General features: G+C 39.1%; 1 long non-coding RNA gene across 2 annotated transcripts in view; it reads left to right on the top strand.

Moving 5' to 3' along the window:
• The window catches only part of LOC106554511 (uncharacterized), an 85,820-nt gene that overhangs the window by 49,799 nt on the left and 11,571 nt on the right, over positions 1-24,450 (top strand). For both annotated transcript variants that reach the window (XR_015697040.1, XR_015697039.1), the window contains exon 3: positions 22,357-22,445. This is a non-coding gene — a long non-coding RNA (uncharacterized LOC106554511). The remainder of the gene's footprint in view (positions 1-22,356; positions 22,446-24,450) is intronic.

The raw sequence follows: 24,450 nt of genomic DNA, 5'->3' as shown, positions 1-24,450 counted from the left end.
GAAATTCATAGGCATGAAGCAGCAGATTTTTAATGTTACTTAGAGAGACATTTGAGCCGCAACCTTTGGCAGAAGCATACACTGTTACTATCTCGGTACACTGCGCACCATTTGGTTCAGACTCATGAACAACTTTTCCAGAGATTTCATGGCTCTCCAATCCCAGGTAAAATGGAGTACAGACCCTGTGGGATGATATTTAGTGTGAATGTCACCCTGCATGCAATGCGCATTTGGGATATGGACTTTCCAGCCCTGTGCTGTGTTAAACCATATGTTAATGTTTTTATACTCAGAAAAGATTAGACCGGGGACCAATAAACTTTCAAAACTACAAATAATAGGCTAACCATTATGAAACGTGAGGTATTCTTTTGCCTGTCTTTCCCCCCTTTGCCCCCCACTTCCCAAAGTCTTTGCAGTTTTTCTTTATTTTTAAATGGCAAGCCTGCATATTTTGCTTCAGGAAAGCAGCTTATCCATATTTTATAAGTTAATATGTGCAGACTTTGTAATAAAGAATAAACATCCCCATTAATTTGAAATTGCTGGCAACTGATCTGGAACAGAGACAAATTTGCTTTGCTTTGCAAATTTGCTCCATTCAGCAACCTCTAAAAAGTGTATGTTTAGGTGACAACATCAGTTGTTTATATAATTGTTCGTTTCACACCTTAACAATCGGTCCCCAAAGCTAAGTTCAACTACAAAACCTATAAAATAAATAAAGTCTGCAAATATAAGTGCATGATGTCCAAACAGCCCTTTAAGATGAAGTGTCATTTCAGTTTCTAGGATTAATTTAACATAGGATTTACCCTTTTTAAAAAAGGAAAGTTGATTTGATGACTACAATAATGATGTGAGAAAGTATGTAATGTACTTTATAATGTTCATATGTATAGTTTGTGTCTATGTTTCAATGAAGAAACAGGGAGGACTTCTCAAAAGTTTATGAATGGTACTAAATATATTTTTCCATTTTGTCCTCCTTCAGGGCCATTCTTAGTACAACTAACAATTGTTAGGCACAAACAAATCAGACATTATTGCTTTCTCCAAAGTTTTTATATCTTATTTCTTGGCAACTGTGTAATGTTAAAGATGAACAGCCTCACTTTAAAACAGAGGTGGCCACTCACACTCAGCACCATCAATACTGTTGAAAATATTTGCTTCTCATTGCCTGAATTAATGGCTATACCAGTTTCACTTTCCCCCCACATTCAGATACCTCGCTTTAGTTTTATGTTCTTTCCATCCTCTTTGTGGAGAAATTACTTTCGTGAATGAAGGGAAATATAGGTGTCCCAGGATAATGTTGCAGGATCCAATCTGGGTTGGTCACTGGGACCAGAGGTTTAGTCTTCCAAGCTTTCGGATTTGTGCTGGACCCATCTTCAGGGAACTTCTCTTTACCAGGAATGAGTTTCCAGAGGATGGGCTCCAGCAGGGGTCAAACAGCTTGGAAGACTAAACCTCTGGTCCCAGGGATCGACCTGGTTTGAATCCGGCAAAATTATTTTCATTTTTCTTTGTACCTCTGTATTTTATATTTCGATAAAGTAATGAAAATAAAATTTAAAAAAGAGAAATTTGTGAATTTATTTGAAATGCCCTACTGCAATTGTAACCTCCAGTTCTGTTGCAAAAATAGTTTGCAAAGCATGGCTGCAAATTTCTGGTAGCCATTTTTGCAGCTTCAAAGATTGCAGGGTATGCTCAGAAATAACTCTAAATGACATTTAGTATGCCTTCCAAGTGAGTTTGTGTAGGATTGCAGCCCCAGCTTTTAGAGTATGGCTTAGTTGCATTAAATATAAAGAAAAGGAATGTTGGGAGAGAATTTGTTCCCAATGCTCTGTGTGCTTTTGGATCTATTCACAGTTTTTTCTCCCAAGTAGTGAAACATCACTTTGAGAATTTTCTTTGACCCTAAGTAAAAAAAACAAAAAACCAAGAGATTTAACAAATCAGCTTGGAAGAATCCTTTGGCACATATGTTTCTTAGTACTGCTATGTTTCAAGTCAGCACCATTGTGATGTTTCAATTGTCTTTGTTGCAATTTTAAAAGAAAAGAAAGAAGATAAAGGCATCTTTAGCAGCAAAGTCATAACATTTCAACAACAAGCTGTGTCATTGTTCAAACAGTTCCCTGAGTTCCCAATCAGTGGCAATGTTATGTAAGGTGGCAGGTTAATAAATGTGACACACTGAAATCATTTGTACCAGATTATCTCTCCTTCCAATCTCTGACAGATGCTAAGTCCAGCTGGTAAAGAAAAGTTTATAGGCGAGCTGGATCTGGGGCCTTCACACACTCCACAATGTTGGCTACCAATGCTGGTTTTAATGAGTCACGAATTGCCTGTTTATCTTCTGCTCCCTGCTGTTTCTGCATTTTCTCTTCCAGAACAATCCTAGAAACACATGCTGCTACAGACGCTGGAGCAATGTGTGTAGACATTTGAGCCAAATTATTATAAAGAACTCTTTCTTCTCTGATATTAAAAAAAAAGAGTGGAGGGGGAGGGAGAAAAGCCCATTGCCTAGCAAATCGTTCTCTCAGATGTTCACTCTGACATGCTCAATATGGCCTGCCACAGAAAGTTGGAGACATTCGGAACCTTAACAACTACCAAAAAATGACAGTGTAATTGGCAGGTTTTGTTGTTCATGTTCTGGCTCAGCTAAAAAGTGCTCTAAACACTTTGTTTAATGATGTTATATTATGACAACACATGGCTTCTATACAGCAAGTCATCATGTTTAACATGCGTCCACACAGGAACGGGAGCAAGCAGCCAGAAAACGGTAACAAATATAGGAAAACAAAGCTTAGCAAAGTGACCAGAAGCTGCCGCATCCAATCCCTTGACAGCTGAAGATTATAGGCATTGCTGGTGTATTAAAGGCAGCAAGAGACAGTGTTTCCTGTGTAGTTTTGTGTACAGTCATCCCTGTTGGAAAACAGGTTTTTGAAATGCTATGGAAATCTGACAGACCTACTTGATAGTCAGAAGGCAAAACTGTCTGTATCCTACCATTTTTGATATCCTTCAAAATTATTACTGAAATGTATCAGCGACTTGTAGACCTCTCTCCCAAACTACAGGGTGAGGCAACCCCTTCAGGAAGCAGCAGCTGAGTTGCATGAAATCAGGGTTGCCTTGGGGTCCTCACCAGAGATGAAGATGCTACCCCACCCTTTCCCCAGTACACAAACAGATGGGCTTACAACTAAATCGTATTTCAATGTCAGCTGAGAAATAGCGTATCCTACCACAATGCAGCATGCTAATTCTGCAGGGCCAAGACAGGTTGTGTGACAGTTGTGTAGCAACACATGAATCCTGAGAAGTTGTGAATGCTGTTCCCTTCCAGCTTGTCTGAGGCAGTCACTGCCACGTGCCTCTTAAGAGGTCCTTGCCTCCAGTGCGTAGAAGTTCCTGGTCCTTTGCCAGTGTTGAAATGTTAACCTTTCTACACCATGTTGTGTGTGAAGAATTTGCATCCTTTCATTCGTCTTAAGCAGCAATTATTTGAAATAGTCCTACTCAAAATTATGCCATTGTTCTAAGGTAACTTTCCGGGTGAGGGTAGCTTTAGAAAGTCAATCTGGCATCTTTTTAATAGATTGATTCTATTATATTAGAAGCCCATTGGTAAAGCTAAGTCACATTTAAGTCTGCCAAGCAGAATTATAGCTAAACATATACTTAGATGTTTTCTTTCCTTAAAAAACCTTGAATGTTTGGATTGGGAAAAATAATTAAGGCATCACAATCAGGTACTATCTTTCTGACACACCTTCTGGGCAATTCAAGAGCCATATGTGGCTTCAGCCTTGGTTTTATGAACCCCAATCCCATCTCCAGATCAGTCCACCAATATGTACCAGGAGAATGTGGTTTTTAGTTCTCCTCCCCTCTCCTCAGTTCAAGCAAAATACGGGCATACAAATCCATGGCATGGGATTGGATTATCTGCCTCTCCCGGAATATATCTCAGCTCATCCCATTAGATCTGGCAGAAAACCCATGTTGTGGGAAACATCTGCCAGGGACTTACATTTGGTGGGCCTAGAAGGTGGGTATTCTCTGTGTGATGTCCTCCCTGTGGAGCATGAAACACCTTTTTTGTTATCATTCTGGAAGTCACTTAAGCCCTGGTTATGGTACCATACTTGTGGCCCAAGACAACCAGACATGTTTTTTGATGGTTCCATGTGGTTTGCATATTTAAAATTCTTCCAGTGGGTTTTTTTAAAAATACTTTTATAGCCATTGTTTTTATACATTAGTTGCTTTATTGATTATCGTACGCTGTCCAGAGTTGCTTTTTTATGAGAAGTATGGTCATATAAATGTGATTAATAAACACATGAAAATGTAAGTTCCAAGAGTGGAAACAAGCAAGCACATCCTCTGAAGATTTTAATACTTGGGCAGGGAGATTGAACATAACTTGAGGGGGGACTTCTTTGAAATGTCTTCTGACAGCTACTTTGCAAAAAAGAGAAAAGAAGGTGCTATTTGTTTATCGAAACTATACATGGTTTGCAAAATAATTCAGAATTTAGGTTTTGAAACCCCTTGTCATTCAGTTTGGAAGAATATTGCAATGTTAGGTAGAATAGAAGAATATTTTTCTACTACAATTCATACAGTAAACAACACAGGTATGTTAACATGACTGCATTCTTAAGCTCATGAGAGAGAGAGAGAGAGAGAGAGAGAGAGGAGGGGAGAGGAGAGGGAGGGAGGGAGGGAGAGAGAGAGAGAGAGAGAGAGAGAATATATATATATATATATATATATATATATATATATATATATATATATATATATATATATATATATATATATATATATATGGCTAGCTGATGAGAGCTAAATAGCTTGAAATAGATCTATACTAGTCTTCCTTTATTTATTTATCAGCACAAATAAAAAAACATATATATATATATATATATATATATATATATATATATATATATATATAAATATATATATATATATAAAATATGCTGTATCTTTCTGTGATGACAGAACAATTGCCAGATCCTTAGTTTTCCCAAGATTCTATTTTGCATTTGCTTGTGGGTAGAATACAGATTTTGATGTCCTCATTAAGAAATGGCAAAGAGAACATTTCCCCCAGTGTCCCCAATTATTAACAGAATGTTTTGAATTTGCCTATTCTTTGCACATGGGAAACTACATGGTCATTAGACAGATGCTGAAAATCACCAATTTTATATCCGGCAGCTGGAGAAGACAATGGATGTCATATGAAATACAGCCAGGGAAGGAGTTCATAATCTGCACTAGTAGACTGAAAATCATGACTTGTGATTGTTCACTGTCATCCAATAAAAGGCCACCGCCGTGATGTGGTATTGTGTTATTTGCAGGATAATGTAAGGTCAGTGTTATTCAAGTAGCCAAATGATTATTAAGAGAGATACACAGACGAGCCTTTTACAATACTTCTAGCTTTATGTAAGTATTTAAAAGCAGCGACGATGGTGACGGGAAGGTATACCGTTTAAAGATTGTCAACATCAAGATGTGGAAGGAGACAGTACGTTTAGCAACCAACCATGAAATCTTATTCTGCAGTTCCCTTCTTAATGGCATCTATTAAGGTCAGTGGGTTTGAATTGCCCCGATTGTATGGGGTCACTCAGGCAGCATTGGCCATAGAGAAAAGCTTCAGACAGGGACAACAATGGCAAAAGTCACTCTTTAAGCGTTTGCCTTCTATATCATCCAGTTGATTTCATGGCCCCCCACTATGATGTCACTGTTTGACCAGTTTGCTTTAAAACAGCTTAATTGGCTGAAAGGAAAGCTATGTCTAACCATGTTTGTGAGTTTATAAAAAAAAGAAACAAGGCAAAGCTTCAGAAAGATCATTGTCTGCCTTGCCGGAAACCTTAGATCTGAAATGAAGCAACATTCCTTTCATACAGAAAGAAGGCCGTGACAACAAGTTTCCTTGGGGAAATTACAGATTCTGAAAAGTGCTGATGTAGATATTGTCTTTGGACTATTGTTGACAAATTAGTGTGTGTGGGGGGGAAATCAATATAATCTGTAACACATAATTTTTTTAAAATACACTAATGGCATTTAATTACAAATATTTATTCTAAAATGTTTTCAAGCATAATTTAAAACAACTTTTCACTTAAATAAGATTCTGATGGTAGGTAGGTAGGTAGGTAGGTAGGTAGGTAGGTAGGTAGATATAGATAGATAGATATAAATATAGATATAGATATAGATACATACACACACACACACATATATACAGTATATATTCTGATTTGTGGTATAATGGAGAGGAATGCATTTACAGGAATGAATTAACAGTGCATGTTAAAATTTCTGATGAAATTGGCTTACTAAAATGGTATTCAGCCAGGGGTGGCTGCTAGGGGTTTGCAGGCGTTTGGGAGAACCTCTAGCTAAGATTCTGTGAAGTTCAGAGAACCCCTAAATCCCACTCTTGACTGGCCCTGCCTCCCCACCCCTCCCCTCCTCGGAATCCCCACACGGCCTGTTTTGGATGCAGGTAAATGCAGAGTGCATGCAGAGCCTCGGGGAGGGCAAAAACAGGTCTTCCAGAGGGTCTCCAGAGCTGTTTCCCCCCTCCCTGAGGCTCAAAGAAAGCCTCTGGAGCTTAGGAAGGGCAAAAACGCCCCCCCCCCTGTGGTGCAGGAGGATGACTAGGCCACGCCCATCATGGCTATGCCCAAACAGCAACCGGGCAGAGAACCCTTTGCTAAAAATTTTGAAGCCCACCCGTGTTCAGTTATGTATAAATATTCAGCCATATGCTTGTCACAAACATTTCTTTAGATGTTCCAACAAAGAACATATTTTATGGATATTGGCAACATATTTCCTCAGGAAGTACCATTTAGTATTTAAATAAATGCCACAGGGACTCCAGCCTGCTAGGACCATCTCAGGAGATGAGGATAGAAATGGGCAAACATTATCCCACTAGTCTTCTTCTGTGGTAAGGGACAGATGAAGAGCGGAAGGAGAAAATCAACGTCCCTGAAAGACAATTTGGAAATTTATTTCAGATTTCATGTTTTATCAATGATGCAACTAATGGGTTAGTATTGTTTTTAATTAAGAAAAGGCAAATGAGGAAGTTTATAAATAAATAAATTAAATTAAAATAAAGATCAGCCATTTTTCTTTTGTTTTATCCTGCTCTTCTTCAACAGCAGAAGGAATCTTTGCTCAATTAGAAGCGGTCCTGGAGTGGAAGGCATGGAACACTCCCACAACCCTTGTCACTTTCCAAACATACTACCGTAAGATGCTCCACAAGGGGCGGCCCCTGAAAACTAACTGGAAACTTTACTTAAAACAGAAAGAAGCTCCTTGAGTACTGCTGGGATCTTTCTGAAGTTACCACAGAATGCTAGTATTTTGGCATCTACATCAGCTGTTAGATTGTCTTGGAGTACAAACCAAGGAGCAAGTGCATAATTCACATGATCCTTCATGGTTTGAGGATGGGATAGCTGCAGGACCACTTATTTCAAGTAGAAGGGCTGGTGGGAAGGGACTTGGATGCAAATATTATCTGCCAAGCTCTTCTCCTAGAGAAAATCAGCATCCTTTTATCTTCAAAAGCTCATATTTTTAGTGTTCAAATGTATTTTAAAAAAATCTACGTTTTGACCTCCATGAACCATTTCAAATAATCGGTGGAAGCTTTCATTCAAATTTCCAATTATTCATTTAAAAATTCTCCCTCCCCTCCAGTTCTGATGTCACATGTATTTCTTTTATCTTTAAGATTAAAGCCTTCATAATGAGAAATTAAGTCCTCCTTGCTCATATTTTTTGAAAGGTGAAGCAAAGGGTGATTAAATCAGAAACAAAGTCAGTAATTAGCAATATAAATCTCTGAGTGATTTTAGTAGGTCACAAATTTAACGGGTACAGACTTTGGACACATCTGCTCTTTTGGCAACTACTTCCCTTTCTGCAGGTTCTCATTGGATGGCTGTAATCATATGATAGATCTCCTGGAAGTTATCTGTGTTCCCTGAGCTAAAGACAAGCAAGTTGATGAAACTCAGCATGCCTAAAATGCGTCAATCCTTCCTGTAATGAGTAGAACAAATATCTTAGTAACTAAAAGCCACAGCTTCTAATCCTCTGCAGTCTTTTAAGAAGACATACCAAGGGAAATAAGCATAGGGCTTTATAACAATAGATAAATTACAGCATATTGCTTGCATTTTTTTTTCACTGAGAGAATGGATAACTAAAAAAAAAGGCGGTTAAATCAATTTACAGGTAGTCTCTGGTTAGCAATTTCTGTTGCTAAGAGATGCAATTATAAAGTGTGATATCATGTGATTGCATTGCTTAACAATGGCAATTCTGGCAATCCTAGTTGTTTTTGTAACCTGAGGGCTATCCAGGTTGTTAAGTGAGGACCTTACCTGATCACAGCTTCCTGCTGGCTTCCCCATTGACTTTGCTTGTGGGAAGCCGGCAGGGAATATTAGAAATCACAATTGTGTAATTGCAGGAATGCTGTGACTGTTCAGTAACATGGTAATTTTGAAGAGGTGCTGAATGAATGATTGTACTCTGAAGACTACATGTACTTTTGATCTGATATAGTTTGAGTACTATAGAAGTTGGACTCCATCTTTATTCCAATTTATATAATTTAATGGCATTACTTAGAGCATATTGCTAGGGGGTTATTTACTTCCTCCATATGGTTTATTTGTTTTATGCTATTTCCCCTGAGATTTTAGTATAGCATTTTAGCTACTTAACAACAACGTTATAAATTACCATACTTTTGGCGATGGTGATTTGCTCCAAGTCACATTGTAAGCTTCATGGCAGATCTGAGATTCCATGTTCCGACTGAATTCAGAATACATCAATATCAATAGCATGATGGGTTGTTTTTTATTTAATGGTTCTTGCATTCCTTCTTTAAGGTTCGATTCCTCTATGTATAATGAAGAAAGTACTAATTTCTGGTTGATATTTTGTGCTCCTGTTGTGATGATTCATGCACCCAGATCAACAAAATTCTTGGGTGTATGTGGTTGAGTCTTTCAGATATTCTAATTCAAGACCTCATGGTCAATTATTCACCAATAAGAGAAACAAATTTGAGCAATAAAGCAAACAGATTTGGTAATTATCTCCTGTAGCATTCAAATCAAAAGGATGACAAATGTATTGGCAGTTCCATTTGGAAGGAAAAAGACACAAGGAGAAATGTTGTCTCAAGATAGTGAAAAGAGGAACAATATGGGGAGATGTTGTTCTAACAGAGCTTTGGGTGACAGTACTGCCACAGAGAATTTCATCCTCTCCTGTTTGGTCTGGTCCATGAGCATGTCCAGAACAATGCAGTCTTTGCAACATAAGGAGGAGTTGGGATAGCCAATGTACTACAAAGCCCTTCATTTTCAAGTTAAAATGAAGCCTTGGTTATTGAATATTGCTAATTGTTGTGGTTATTGGTAGCAATAAGAGAAGATAGTAGATGCCAAATGTAACTCGGAGGCTTTCTTGAAAAATATTTTGCTTTTTTTTCCTCATTTGGATTTTGAATTTTTTTCCAAAGAAATTGAAGAAAAAAATTGAAGCATGCTCAAGAGAAAAAAAACATTTTTAGTTATTCGGGAATTTAATATTTATCTTGAGATAAATATCATCAATTCATTCCTTTTTTGTTGTGTACGTGTGACTTTCATGTGTCATATCTTGTGTGAGTGATTCACTATCTTTGTCAAAATGTTCATTTTCTGGAAATATTCACTTCTCTGTTCTCTGGCAGCCCCCAAGGAGTGACAAAAGGCAATTATTTAATGGTGGAAGCCGATCTGAATTTTCAAAACCCCCAAATAGATCTTGGAGTAAGGCTTTCTGAAGAAAACAAAATGGCAACCATTCCATATCTTTATCTCCCTGGAAAGAATATTGCCTGAAATAAAGCTAAAATGAAAGAATTGGTTTTAATGTATTTAAAGTGATTAAGTATCCTTGTCCATTAAATTTAGCCCATATATGAGGGTATGAACAAACATATATTCTATCATTCAGTGTGAGTTTGATCAATTCCTTGGATCATTCTTGAGTCATCTTTCATTACAGCACAACACTCATATGTGAAGATAGTGACTGTTTTGGCAGACGGTCTGTGAACATCATGCAGTTCAAAAGGACTCTGTTCAGCGTGGAGCTTTGGTTTTTTTTTTCTTACAGAGTCCTAGCCTTTGTTTAGGTGTCAAAGGAGCAACCCTCTCATCTCTCAGATTAATGGCATCGTCTAGGACTTCCCACATAGACAAGATAAACTAAAGGTTTATGCAGACAGGTATGTAACTGTGGAGACATCATCACTGCAGAAGAAGACTTCTGATCAGGGTGAATGTTTGTCCCCACAGTCAACCTTCTGGCACAACGGTCACCTTTGACATGACTCGCTGAATAGCAGTTTGTTTTTTAATTTTCATGGTTCAGCCGTAGGCCAGGAAAAGTAAATATATGTAGGCGGACAACAGTGGTTTTAAAGCAAAGTAAGACAAGAGTCCCCCTCTTTTCCTCCCCTTCTTGAATCTGCCAACTATTTTGGTAATGGTCACATAGGAATCAATCTAATTTTAAGCATTTGAAGTGACTTGATGGCAAATATTTAGAAGCAATATTGATACCGTCATTAGTGAATCCAACAAGAATTCTTATTCAGTCACATTGATTATGCCACTGAAGTTATCTTGTGATTAGACAGAAATGTGCATCCTGGAAAATTTGTAGCTTATGCTTGCATAAATAATGTTTTAAATGTCACCGCACATATAGCAAGATTGCTGTGTTCCTTCTCAAAATAGTTCAGAGGTAGTGCTTCAGATCAGGATGCTTCAAACAGAGCTCCTCTCTGCTCTTCGTTAAACGACCAGGTCGTAGAACTTAATTCTAATTAATTTCCTCTTCCTCCTCCTCCTCCTCCTCCTCCTCCTCCTCCTCCTCCTCCTCCTCCTCCTCCTCCTCCTCCTCCTCCTCCTCCTTCCATATCCATCATTGGACATTGGCGATCATATTGGTGATCTGCATAGTTATAGAAGGGGAATGAGCAACTATCAGCAGTCTAGTATTTAATAAGAAGAAATGAACAAGAAAAAGCAAACAAAATATTGTCTTATGAAATCATAACAATGAATGGATAATGAATGTTGCACCAGCATTTTATTAGTTAACTCTGAGGAAAGGAAAGGAGAGCTGATAAATGAAAAAAGGACTTGACAATAGGCCTCCAAAACACGTGCTAAACCTAGTTGGGTTGAAAAAAAACCCCATACTTGCAACATGGCATTCTCATTGAGAGAGGTGGGGGAGGAAAAGACAACCCAGCAGAAAAGAACAATATCTACCTCCTATGGCTACTGCCTCTTCTCCCATCTCTGGGGATTCCTCTTGCACCAAGACTTTGAAATTGCTTCTTTGATGAGGGCTTTCTGGAAGGCCAGAGAACACCCAAAGCCTTTCTCTAGAAATGATTTGAAGATATTGCCACCCATACGTTTTCCATGAATCCATAACTAAATCAAATAATAAATAATAAAGCAAAATAACAAAGACAAAGAGAGCACCAGAGAGATCTCTATGACAAGAAAGTGTTACCTCTCTTTTTTTCTTATTCTTTCCCTTCTGTCCTAAAAGTACTTTCTACAAATGACATTTACACTTAACAAAAGGATAAATATACAATACAGTAGCAAAGTTGGAAGGGATCTTTGAGGTCTTCTAGTCCAACCCCCTGCCTAGGCAGGAAACCCTATACCGTTTCAGACAAATGGCTATCCAACATCTTCTTAAAGACTTCCAGTGTTGGGGCATTCAGAACTTCTGGAGGCAAGCTGTTCCACTGATTAATTGTTCTAATTGTCAGGAAATTTCTCCTCAGTTCTAAGTTTTAAATGTTTATTCAAGGCATTGCTTAACAGTAGAGGTAGTCCTCGACTTACAACAGTTTGTTTAGTGACCATTCTAAGTTACAACAACACTGAAAAAAGCGACATAACAATTTTTCACACTTATAACCATTGCCCCATCCCCATGGTCACATGATTTACATTCAGATACTTGACAACTGATTCATATTTACGACAGTTGCAGTGTCCTGGAGTCATGTGATCAATTTTTGCAACCTTCTGACAAGCAAAGTCAACGGGGAAGCCAGATTCACTTAATAACTGTGTTATTAATTTAACAAGTGCAATGATTCATTTAACAAAGGTGGCAAGAAAAGTCATAAAATGGAAGGGGACTTTCTCACTTAACAACATACATTTTGGTCTCGATTGTGGTCGAAAGTTGAGGACTACCTGTAAATGTACAGTATAGTCAAGACAGCTGGGGAAAGCTGCTAGTAGGATGCAAACTCCTTATCTATCTTCGTAGTTTCTGACTCAAGCACTACTCCTCTGTCTAGATGTCAGCCTTTTTTATTTAGGGAGAGTACACTTCCAACTAACTTCTTTAAAAAATCATCACATTTTAAAAAGTCATATTAGTGCCAGTGGGAGAATTTTCAGATTTTAATTGTATTTGTATTTGTATTTGTATTTATTGTCACTTATAGGCCGCCCTTTTCCCTGAGGGGACTCAGGGCGGCTTACAACTCATGGGAAGGGAGTGCAAGACAGAACGTAAAATAATATGTGGGTACAAATAAAAATAGCAATAAAACACAACATTCATTCAACATTCAGGTGGGGTGTATGAAGATCTTATCCCCAGGCCTGACGGGATAGCCAGATCTTAAGGCCTGTGCGGAAGCTCTGGACTGTGGTGAGGGTGCGAATCTCTACGGGGAGATCGTTCCAAAGGGTCGGAGCTGCTACTGAGAAGGCTCTCCTCTGCGTAGTCGCCAGTCGGCACTGACTGGCGGATGGAACTCGGAGGAGGCCCACTCTGTGCGATCTGATGGGACGAAGGGAGGTAATCGGCAGAAGGCGGTCTCTCAAGTACTCAGATCCACTACCATGGAGGGCTTTATGAATGGTAAGTAGCACCTTGAAGCGCACCCGGAGATCAACAGGTAGCCAGCGCAGCTCGCGGAGGATGGATGTTATGTGGGCGTACCGAGGTGCGCCCACTATCACTCACGCGGCCGCATTCTGGACTAGCTGAAGTCGCCGGATGCTCTTCAAGGGCAGCCCCATGTAGAGCACATTGCAGTATTCCAGCCTAGAGATCACAAGGGCTCGAGTGACTGTTGTGAAAGCCTCCCGGTTCAGGTAGGGTCGCAACTGGCGTACCAGGCGAACCTGGGCAAATGCCCCCCTGGTCACAGCCGACAGATGGTGGTCAAAAGTCAGCTGTGGGTCCAGGAGGACTCCCAAGTTGCGAACCCTATCTGAGGGGTGTAGAATTTGACCCCCCAGCCTGAGCGATGGAACACTGGCCAAATTATTGGGAGGGAAACACAACAGCCATTCGGTCTTGTCCGGGTTGAGTACCAGTTTGTTAGCTCTCATCCAGTTCTTAACGGCCTCAAGACCCTGGTTCATCACGTCCACCGCTTCATTGAGTTGGCACGGGGCGGACAGATACAACTGCGTATCGTCCGCGTATTGATGGTATTTTATCCCGTGCCTCCGAATGATCTCGCCCAGCGGTTTCATGTATATGTTAAATAGTAGGGGGGATAAGACCGAACCCTGCGGCACCCCGGAGGAGGAGGAGAACCACCGCAAAACAGTGCCTCCCACTCCCACCTCCCGCAGTCGTCGCAGAAGGATACCATGGTCGATGGTATCGAAAGCCGCCGAGAGGTCAAGGAGAACCAGGATGGACGCATGGCCTCCATCCCTGGCTCTCCAGAGATCATCGGTCAATGCGACCAAAGCGGTTTCCGTGCTGTAACCAGGTCTGAAGCCGGACTGGAAGGGGTCAAGATAACTTGCTTCCTCCAAGGTCCGTTGGAGCTGGAAGGCCACCACCTTCTCAACAACCTTCCCAAGAAAGGGGAGGTTGGAGACTGGATGGTAATTGTTAAGAACGGCTGGATCCAAAGATGGTTTCTTCAGGAGGGGTCTCACCACCGCCGCTTTAAGTGCGGTGGGGAAGTGCCCCTCCCGAAGGGAGGCGGTTACAACCGCCTGGATCCAGCCTCGTGTCACCTCACTGCTGTTGGCAACCAGCCAGGAGGGACACAGGTCCGGTATACAGGTGGAGGCACTCACAGCTCGTATGGCCTTGTCCACATCCCCAGAGGCAACATCCTGAAACTCAACCCAGAGATGGTCTGCCAAGCTCTCCCCCTGTGTCTTGGCTGGATCTCCAGAGATGGAGTCCAAGTCCGACCGAAACCGAGCAATTTTGTCCGCCAAGAATTGGACATATTCCTCAGCCTTACCCTGTAGGGGTTCGCCTGCATCCCTCCTATTTAGGAGGGAGCGGGTTATCCTAAACAGGGCGGCTGGGCGTGACTCAGCGGACGCAACCAAGGTGGCAATATGTGATCTTTTAGCTGTCCTTAATGCCCTGATATATTCCTTGGTGCATGTTGTCAGGAGTGCTCGGTTCGATTCGGACTTATCGGACCTCCATAGGTGCTCTAGGCGTCTCCTCCGGCGCTTCTTCTCCCGGAGCTCCTCGGTGAACCAAGGAGGTCTCCGGAATTCGCTGACCCGGAGGGGCCGTAGTGGCGCAATTCGGTCAAGGGACTCCGATGCCGCCAAGTGCCAGGCAGCAGCCAGAGTCTCCGCCGAACTGTGGGTGAGAGTATCAGGAATAACCCCAAGCTCTGTCTGGAACCTTAAGGGGTCCATAAGACGCCTGGGGCGGAACCACCTGGTCGGTTCCTCCTCCCTACAGTGGGGGTTTGGCTGTGTATAGCTCAATTTTTAAAGCCCATCATTTTAAAGTCAGATTTTTAACCATTCGAGACCTACTATTTCCCCAGTGCTTAATTCCCCTCTACCTTTGTATCTCTTTATTTATTTTAAAGTTCAATCTCGTTTCTCCCATATTTTTTAATCTCTAAATTAAAATGCATTATGTGCTGGTCCACGAAGTAGGGAGCAGGCCTGCTAGCTAATTTTTTTTCCTTTGAAAATATGAACCATGGGTTTATGTGTGCATGAAATGTACTTGCAAACTTTTAAAACTTGAATGCCTTGTCTGAGTTCATTACTTCCTATTGTTACTGCCAAGCTAGCAGTTTGAAAGCACGTAAAAATGCAAGTAGAAAAATAGGAACCATCTTTGGTGGGAAGGTAACAGTGCTCCATGCGCCTTTGGCTTCTGGTCACACACACATGACCACGGAGACATCTTTGGACTGTGCTGGCTTTTCAGCTTTGAAACAAACGGAGATGAGCACTGCCCTCTAGAGTGGGGAATAACTAGCATATATGTGCGAGGGGAACCTTTACCTTTACCTATATTGTTACTCTGCCCTTTCTTAATTTGCGAGGTAATTTGAGATAATTCATCTCCAAATCAGAAAGTAAAGAAACTATTTCCCAACCTAGTGAAACTACAATTTAACCATCAATTATGTACATATCATTATTCTATTAAAGCTTGCCTCACATTTCCATTGTCAAGTCATGATAGTCTAGAAGTATTTAGTTCACATATGCAAATCAATGTGAGTAGATGGTTTATAATATTTGACAGCAGTGTTTTCAGTTCAAAATGAGTACATGGTTGTGAAAATAAAATGAAAGTATCTTTGTTTTACAATATTTACCTTTTCTCTCTTATACTGAATGCAATTCATGATGACAAATGAAATGGGTACTTGAGAGACCGCCTACTGCCAATTACCTCCACTAGACCAATAAGATCCCACAGACTAGGCCTCCTCCGAATTCCATCAGCCACCCAATGTCGACTGGCGACTACCCGGAGGAGGGCCTTCTCTGTGGCTGCTCCGACCCTGTGGAACGAACTCCCCGTGGAGATTCGTACCCTCACCACCCTCCAGGCCTTCCGCATAGCCCTTAAAACCTGGCTGTTCCGACAGGCCTGGGACTAAAGACCTGTAGCCCCACTCCGAATGGTATGATTGTTGAGTTCTTAACTGTGTATGTCTTTATATTTTGTAATGTTGTTGTTTTCCCCTCCCTTGAATTGTGAGCCGCCCTGAGTCCCTTTCAGGGAAAAGGGCGGCATATAAATAAAGTTAAAATCTAAAAATCTAAATCTAAAGTTTTCCCGTAAGATTGGCAATATGTGATAAGGGAAGTTTATTACAAAAACCTAAGCAGGGATTTTTAAAAAATACCATAATAACTACACTCACTGATAAACATACAGAGCCCACCTTGAATTGACTCAGATTTTCTTGTCTGACCACCTGCCAGGAAATGTGTAGAAGTCTGCCTGACCCTGTTCTTAAATCACTTTTGAAAGCTAGAACATATAAAATGGGATAGATTATGGCCTGGTTAAAGAAAAGCAAGAGATTTACAACTCTACAATATTTCTTGCTTTTGAACATTAAATGGCATGATGGAGACACTAAAAGGGGGGTTCACAGAAAGGGGCAATCCCATGCATGACCAGTTCAACATTCAAGACTTTCATGGAGGAATGGCACCAGGCGTAAACATGAAAAAAAAAAGTTATTGTTTTGCAAGTTAATGGCTATAGAGATGAAGGACATTCTATGCTTTTCGACAGGCCATGTAAGTATTCATAAAAAGGAACTCTTCATGTCTCCCAAGGCAAAGAGTGCAGTTGGTATTTTAGGCTTTTTTCCAGAAGCTCCATCGATGGAATGAAACTATAACAGCCTGGGAAGAGAGACCATCAGGGGTGGGATTCAGCCGGTTCGGACCAGTTTGGGTGAACTGGTGGGTCCAACAATCAGCTGGGGAGCAAACCGTTCTCTCCGATGATCAGGTTGGCCCACCTGCCCACCCCTGCACTTTACTTACCTCTATCCTCCCAGCTCATTTGCACAGCAGAGCAGATTGCCGTGTTACTCCCCAGAAGTAATGTGGAAGGTAAGTTTTGTTAAAACTGCTTGTCAGGTGTGGGTGCGTGTGGAGTGCACGATCACTGAACCAGTTGTTAAACCATCAGGATTCCACCACTGGGGACCATGACTTGTACAGCAAGATATCATAGGATAGTCACTTTTAGGTTATTCTCTTGGCAAAATAGACAGATCTCTACAAAGCAGGACACTGAATAACAAAGGAAACCTACAAAGTCATGCAGAATAGAGAGGATGTTTTCCAGGGAGCATAATTGTTTTTGGGTGGGACGCTTGCTAGTTTTTGTTATATCTCTCACTGTATACACAAAAATGCAGGGCACAGTTCTGGTACATGCTTTACCAAATTACAGATTGAGGTAATCTGGTCCAAGTTAATGAAAGTCTCCTTTGCAAAGTTTAACAACATTTGATTATTCATCTGTGAAATCCTTCTACAATGAAATCATGCACGGGGAAATTTCTGCAGCAGTTAATTTAGGGTAAAAACCCAAGTAATTTGTTAACAGGCATGGGTAGCAACACGTGCCTGGTCACGCTGGATTTTCTTTAAAAAAAAATTAAAATAGCAAAGTTAAACTTTCAGTCAACCTGAAAATATTTGTTTTTTATGGGGCAGTGCGGAACGAATGGGACAGCAAATCTTTTTTTTTTCCTAGTGAACTATTTTCACAAGGTGAAAGCTGTGTGGAAGAAAAGGAAAGGGAACCTGGAGATATGGGAGGAATGAGGAAGGAACAATACTCAGGCAAATCATTTTCTTTAAAAATAAAGAAAACTTTGAAGGAGGCACAATAAGTATTGGAAAAGCATTTGATGATGAATTTTGGACATTTCTAGGCAACACGAGGGAAAACAAGGACACTCCAAACATAGAAGTCACATTAAAATCTATTGAATGTGGCACATAGTTTAGGGTATGTGTGTGAGCAAATTGCCTACAATGACCTTCACAAAAAATTGCAGAAAGTAATTGAAACATTAAAAAACCAATATACAATACATCAGGCAACCTTTGTTGAATTCAGTGAATATTATTCAAATGAAAATTACCTCATTACACCATGATTAAAACCTCCATAATTTATTTAGTCCAAATAACCGGGTCATTTTCCATAGATTATTCTTTGAACCTGCAAAAAGCAACAAAGTGCAGTTAATTAGGGAACTCATGTCTCAACTCAAGTACTAAAAATGAAAAAGGGATCTTGTTTAAAAAAATAGCAATCACAAACCAACTTGAATTCTGGTTTTAGCTGACACATACTGGCTATCAAGTATGTATACCACAGTTTGCATTTCTCAGATAATTTCTTCTAAGTTTTTCATAAACCACTAGATGTCGATCCACCCACCATTTTTCTTTTGCTAGTTTTGAAAGGGCTGTGTACTTTTTCTTTACAGCTAGCACAATTATCACATTTTAATTACGTTGGTTGTTTTAAATTATCCTGGTATCCATGGTTAGCCATTAAGCGTTTCATTTTATTTCTTTACATCACTTTGTTCTTCATATGTAGCCCAAACCTGTATTGTTCTTACCAGAATAAAATTCATCTTGTATGGACACTGATCTCAAAGAAGGTACCTCACAGACCTATGTCTTATTTGTGTTCCATTGTGGTTGTGAGCGGCTGCTCATCAGAGTCATTTCCCAAAATCAGAAGCGGCAAAATATTGCTTCTCCTGGCCCCTGCTCCTATTGACCTTCTTTCACTTTGTCTCACACACGAACCTATCTGCTCAAAGCAGGAATGCTGGATGGATTTGACCTCCAGCGTCCATACAATGGGCGATGGACAATACAGAAATAGGCCTCCCCCCTCCTGCTATACAGTCCTGCTTTTTACTTTTGATCTTTGGAGCCCTCTGTGAGCTCACAGAGTGCCTGGGAGATAGATGTGATCTGTTAGCCTCATCCATAGCTGACAGCAAGCCACTTTCACACAGCCAGGCAGGTACGGCTGCGGCTGGGTAACAGATGAGAACCCATGGGGAGCCCTTGACTGTGGAGAATGAAGAATCAAAGGTAACCATATTGGATGCAGATACAAAGGAGCTCTGTCTTCCCTCCCTCCCTTTTCTTTTCCTCCCTCCCCCACTCCCCTCGGTTTTTCTGGTTTATTCCATGTTCTTCCTTGCTATGTTAAAACATAGATGCAAAAGTGTTTTCCCCTTGGAAGAATCTGAACATTCTAGAAGCAGCATGCCTTCCCTATTTGTCTTGCCTGACAACATTGCAAGAAAAGTGATACTTCTGAATGAGTAATGGAGATGGTAATGGCAACTCTCCAGGCTTGTCACTCAATGTTCTCAGTGCAGAATTTCTGCAAAATATTGACACATATAAGAAATGTTTTGAGCATAAAATTTAACTTGATTTAATTATATCTAATGTACTATTTTGCTTTTAGATAGTAGCAGCCATTAATGTTTCTATTTCTCCTTCCCCAACTTGATGATTTGTGGGTGTGTTTGGATATCATCTTCTACTACTTCTACCTCTTGCCTACATTAGCTAGAAATTCTGCTCTGTTCAAAGAGCAAGGGAGTTTGAGGAGTGCTTAAGTAAATTCTGATCAACACAATCCCATACCCATATATATTGAAAGTATATCCCATTGTGCTCAATGCACTTATATCCAGATAAGTCAGGAGGAGATTAAGCCTCAGCTATTAAGTCTATCCTACCAAATTACTTCATTTCAATAAACAAAGGCTAAAAACCCGATGAAAAACAAGTGGATTGACGCTGTATCATAAAGAAAATTAATTAGGATAACATTTATTCAGTTTTGAATTATGGGTGCAAAGGAGTGGGACATTGGATTGTCTATGAAGATTCTCAGTCATCCAAGTCATGGTTGTCCCATAGGTGCTCTTTCAAAAGCCATCTAAACTTTCTTTGTTTTTGCTTAAAGATGTTTCACTTCTCATCTGAAAAGCTTCTTCAGTTCAGTTTCTTCTGAACTGAAGAAACCTCTTGGATAAGAAGGAAAATATCTTCAAGCAAAAACAAAGAAAGTTGTTGCCTTCTGAAAAAGCATCTTTGGGACAGCTATAAAACAACAGCGGGGCTTAGCAGTGAGAAGATGGAGTTTCAGGCTATTCCTGAAATTCCTCTATTCCGAAGGATTTTTGGACGGGTCGTTGGACCCTAGCTGTCCCGTAGAAGACAGTGAAAGGTGAGGGGAGATCCAGTGACCTCAGAGACGATCGCAAAGTCTCTGGGGGGCGTGGAATTAACCCCTCCTGCCAATTCCTTTTTGGATTAGCTGTATGCTAACCGAAACTGCAGGTTGCCCCTAAGAATGGTCTGAGTGGATTCACCTGGTAAGCTGATTTTATTACTCAAAGAGAGACGGTCCGCACTAAAATCTAAGCTAATTGAAACCAAAGAACAGAAGAATCCAGCGGCGAATCGGCTTTTTTTAAAATGGATTTATGGCTGGTGGTTACTCTATTTCTTAAATGTTTTGAATGCTGTTTACGTGGATAAAGAAAAGTTTATTTTATTTTAATACCCCCTCGGGCCTCCCTTAAGTGGGCTGTAAACCAATTTACTATAATTTGGCTTCTTATAACTTGACACTTTTATTGCTTGGCTGTGTTGGTCTAAGATCAGATAAGATTGCATAGCTCTCAGCGTGTCTTCACTTGCGAATATCTTCTGCGTCACATCATGGCGTTTGTACTTGCTTCAAGTGATTCATTTCAAAAGATTTTTTCCGTTTTTCAAATGTTGTTTGATACGTATGAAAAATCTGAAAAAGAATCTGAAAAAAAAAAAGACTATTTGTTGTTTTTAACACTAAAATATGAAGAAAAGAGTCAGAATGAATGTTTGAATGCTCCTGAAATTCAAATGAAGAATGTTAGACAGGAAATCTTTCAAATTGCTGACAAGCCGGGCGTCTGGTTCACTTCGGAGGCAGAAAGAGGAGGGGGAGCCATACAGAAAATTTATTTCAAAAGACAGAGCGTAGAAGGAATGAGAAACATTAAAGAATCTGTACTTTATGAAACACTATCTGCAGAATTTTTGACACCACCCTTGAAAATTCAGGACAAATTGAATGGAATGAACCAAGGACAACATTATTACATCAGAGGCATCTTAAGCAAAAAGGTGCGAAGATATTTCTGTTTGGACTTGCCTATAAAAACGTTTGGGGAACTTGTTTTAAGAATGGTAAGAGGACTTTGCTATTGGAGAGACATAGGCTGATAGATTGAAGAATACAATTGAAAATTAGCTAAATCTAATTACTCTTATTTGTAATAGATATAGCTGAATAATAATTGATATTGATAGTAATGTATATAATGTGGAGTTGATATGATAAATAATAATTGGATATGAGAAAGGAAGGTTGGAAATATTTTTGGATTATATATAAAGGGTTTTAATTACAATAATTATTACTATTATAAAATAAAATATATACAGTTAAATGTTAACTAATATGGGGAAAATGTTATGATATATGATATAACTATATAAAGAAGGGAGAATGATAATAAATTATATTGTATGGAAGATGGAATCTCTGGTATTAAATATTATGGATGTTCAGCTAAAATAGGATATGAGGATTTGATGTTAATAGAGGATTTTACAAACAAGTAATGAAATGTCAGCATGTGGCTATGGATTAATTCTTTGGCATAGTTAAGGATGAAGGATGTTTAAACAACTATAGTCAACTAAAAGTGGAGGTATAATGATGTTAATATGGTAAACATTTGAGTTAAGATATTTGAATTAATATGAAATAATGGAAGAGATGCACCAAAACATGTTGTAACCAGCTGATATACTTTTTTTTTTTTTTTGATAATATATACCTGTGTTCGGTTTTTTTTGTCTTTTTTTTTGTTTTTTGTTTTTTGTTTTTTATTCCCTGCCTTGTCTTTTGTTCTTTTTGTCTTTTTTGCTCTTTGTGTGTGTATGTGTGTGTGTTTTTTTTTTCTTTTTGATTTTTTCTTTTCCCACTGGTGTGGGTGTGTATTGTTTAAGAATATTATTATTAATATCTTTAAATAGTAATTACAGTCAAATGAAAATGGATATATGATGATGGTGATATGTATGAATATCTAAGTTAAAATGCTTGAGTTATGTTTGTTGACTGTGGAGGAGATGTACCAAAGTTTATTTGTGACCGACTGATACACTTTTTATAGCATGTAAAGAAAGATGTTGTACCTGTTTCAAATTAAAAATTAAAATTTTTTAATTAAAAAAAACAGCACAAAATGTCTAAATTGTGTTATTGACTACATAACATGCAGTTTCCTCCTGTGTTTTCTTTTCGTAGATGTAAATATGCAGGAGCATCTCAGCAAGTCTTGGATAACTTTGTTCAGAGTCTGAAACGACAAAGAATTATGCCCAGTAGAAAGTAAAGTAAGTAAAACTATCAAGGAAATCCAGGCTGTAGGTTAGATGGATTATCTTGAAAGAAAGCAATGCAAGTCACTTCTCTACTGTTGTTAAGAAAACTACATGTATGTGCCCATAAATACATCAGGAGTTGAGCTCAGTTTATATGAATGTCTATGGAGATTCATAGTTGTCCAAGTCATGGTTGTCCCAAAAGTGCATTTTTCAAGAGGCAGCTGGACTTTCTGGTTTTTCTTTGAAGACATTTCACTTCTCATCCAAGAAGCTACTTCAGTTCTGAAGCTTCGTAGGTGAAAAGCAAAACGTCTTCAAAGAAAAAACAGAAAGTCCAGCTGCCTCTTGAAAAAAAAACCTTTGTGACAGTTTACATGAAGTTTTATATGTGCAAAGGTTGATGCTAGTCAAAAGCACCTTATGCAGAAAGGAAAGCCTTAAATACTCTCCCCAGTCCCATGTGGTTGAAACTCCCATGCTTTCTTCATGAAGAGATTTTAAAAAGGAAAAAGGAAACTTTAAATTTCAGCAAATGAAAACCAACTGGATGCAGTGAAAGGAGACTGTGGGTTCCATGCAATTCTGGGTACTTAAATTTCTGGGCTGAGAATGCTTTGAAATCAAATGACACATCAGAATCCTATGCATACCTGTTCAAAATGTTTAAAAGTGCAGGGGAATCCTGCCTTGATGCATATCTTTTACCTTCATTTGAGCAATGGCTTTAATAAAAAACAAAATAATTCTCACTGGCCAAAAGTCAGACTTCCCCTATGACATATATAGCAAAAATAGGGGAAAATATAGCAAAAATTATATATATATTATATATATATATATATATATATATATATATATATATATATATATATATATATATATATATATATATATATATATATATATATATATATATATATATATATATATATATATATATATATATATATATATATATATATATATATATATATATACTTAAAGTCACAACCCCTGGTATGCCCAAGTGTGGGAGGAAGGTCACACTTCCACTCTCTGTCATTAGGCTCGTCACAAGAGTCCATCCAGACAGAAACCCAATTTTTTTTTTTTTTACTGTTGCCTTTTTTTGTTACATTTGTTATATTTATGCTGATAAATAAATAAAGGGAGACTAGTATAGATCTATTTCAAGCTATTTAGCTCTCATCAGCTAGCCATACCCTTGCTGGGATATGGGCATACCAGGGGTTGTGACTTTAAATATAGATAGATAGATAGATAGATGGATGGATGGATGGATGGATGGATGGATAGATAGATAGATAGATAGATAGATAGATAGATAGATAGATAGATAGATAGATAGATAGATAGATAGATAGATAGATAGATGATAGATAGATAGAGTCATATTCTGGGCACTCTTAATAATGTTGTGAAGGAGTTAATTTTATGTCGTCTAGGACTGGAACACATTTGCTGTCCTTATTTAAATAATATGAAGCTGTCTATTAAGTTTAAGCAAACTGTTTCTCTTCATTAGGAAGCCTAATGACCAGACATACAGAGCTGTACAGCCAATGCATTCCCTTGCTATGCAATCCAGGGAGGTCATTTTCCCATCCTCATCTGCAAAAGAAAATTCTCAGTCCTACCAACTTTAGTCACCTTCCCTCAACAGCACTCTATTTGAGTCTTAGATTTAAAATTCAGTTCTTGTTTCTAAATGAGGTGGGTGATACATGTTGTCATGAAAAGGGTTTGTGTTCTACCAGCTGATGTCAAACTGATGGTTCCTGGTCCCAGAAGTGTCATGCCCAGTTTAGTTAATAGCAGATTGTCAAATAAAGTGATAAATCCCCTTACTCAGTGACTTTTATACAGCCTCCTCGTCGTCTCCCTAATTCAGCATGACAAGTAGGCTTTCTGCATCCAGGGTATCTGACTATCTCCATCAGAGATATCAAGAGAAGTACACAAACATTTTGAAGTAGCAATACCTACATAGTAAACTGTTGTTTTAGAACTGATT

Source organism: Thamnophis sirtalis, unplaced genomic scaffold (assembly GCF_051295495.1).
Source record: "Thamnophis sirtalis isolate CommonGarterSnake01/CBP01778 unplaced genomic scaffold, rThaSir2_p1.2 scaffold_6, whole genome shotgun sequence".
Lineage (NCBI taxonomy): Eukaryota > Metazoa > Chordata > Lepidosauria > Squamata > Natricidae > Thamnophis > Thamnophis sirtalis.
Note: the sequence above shows the minus strand (reverse complement) of the source record. Positions and strands in the feature narration are given on the sequence as shown.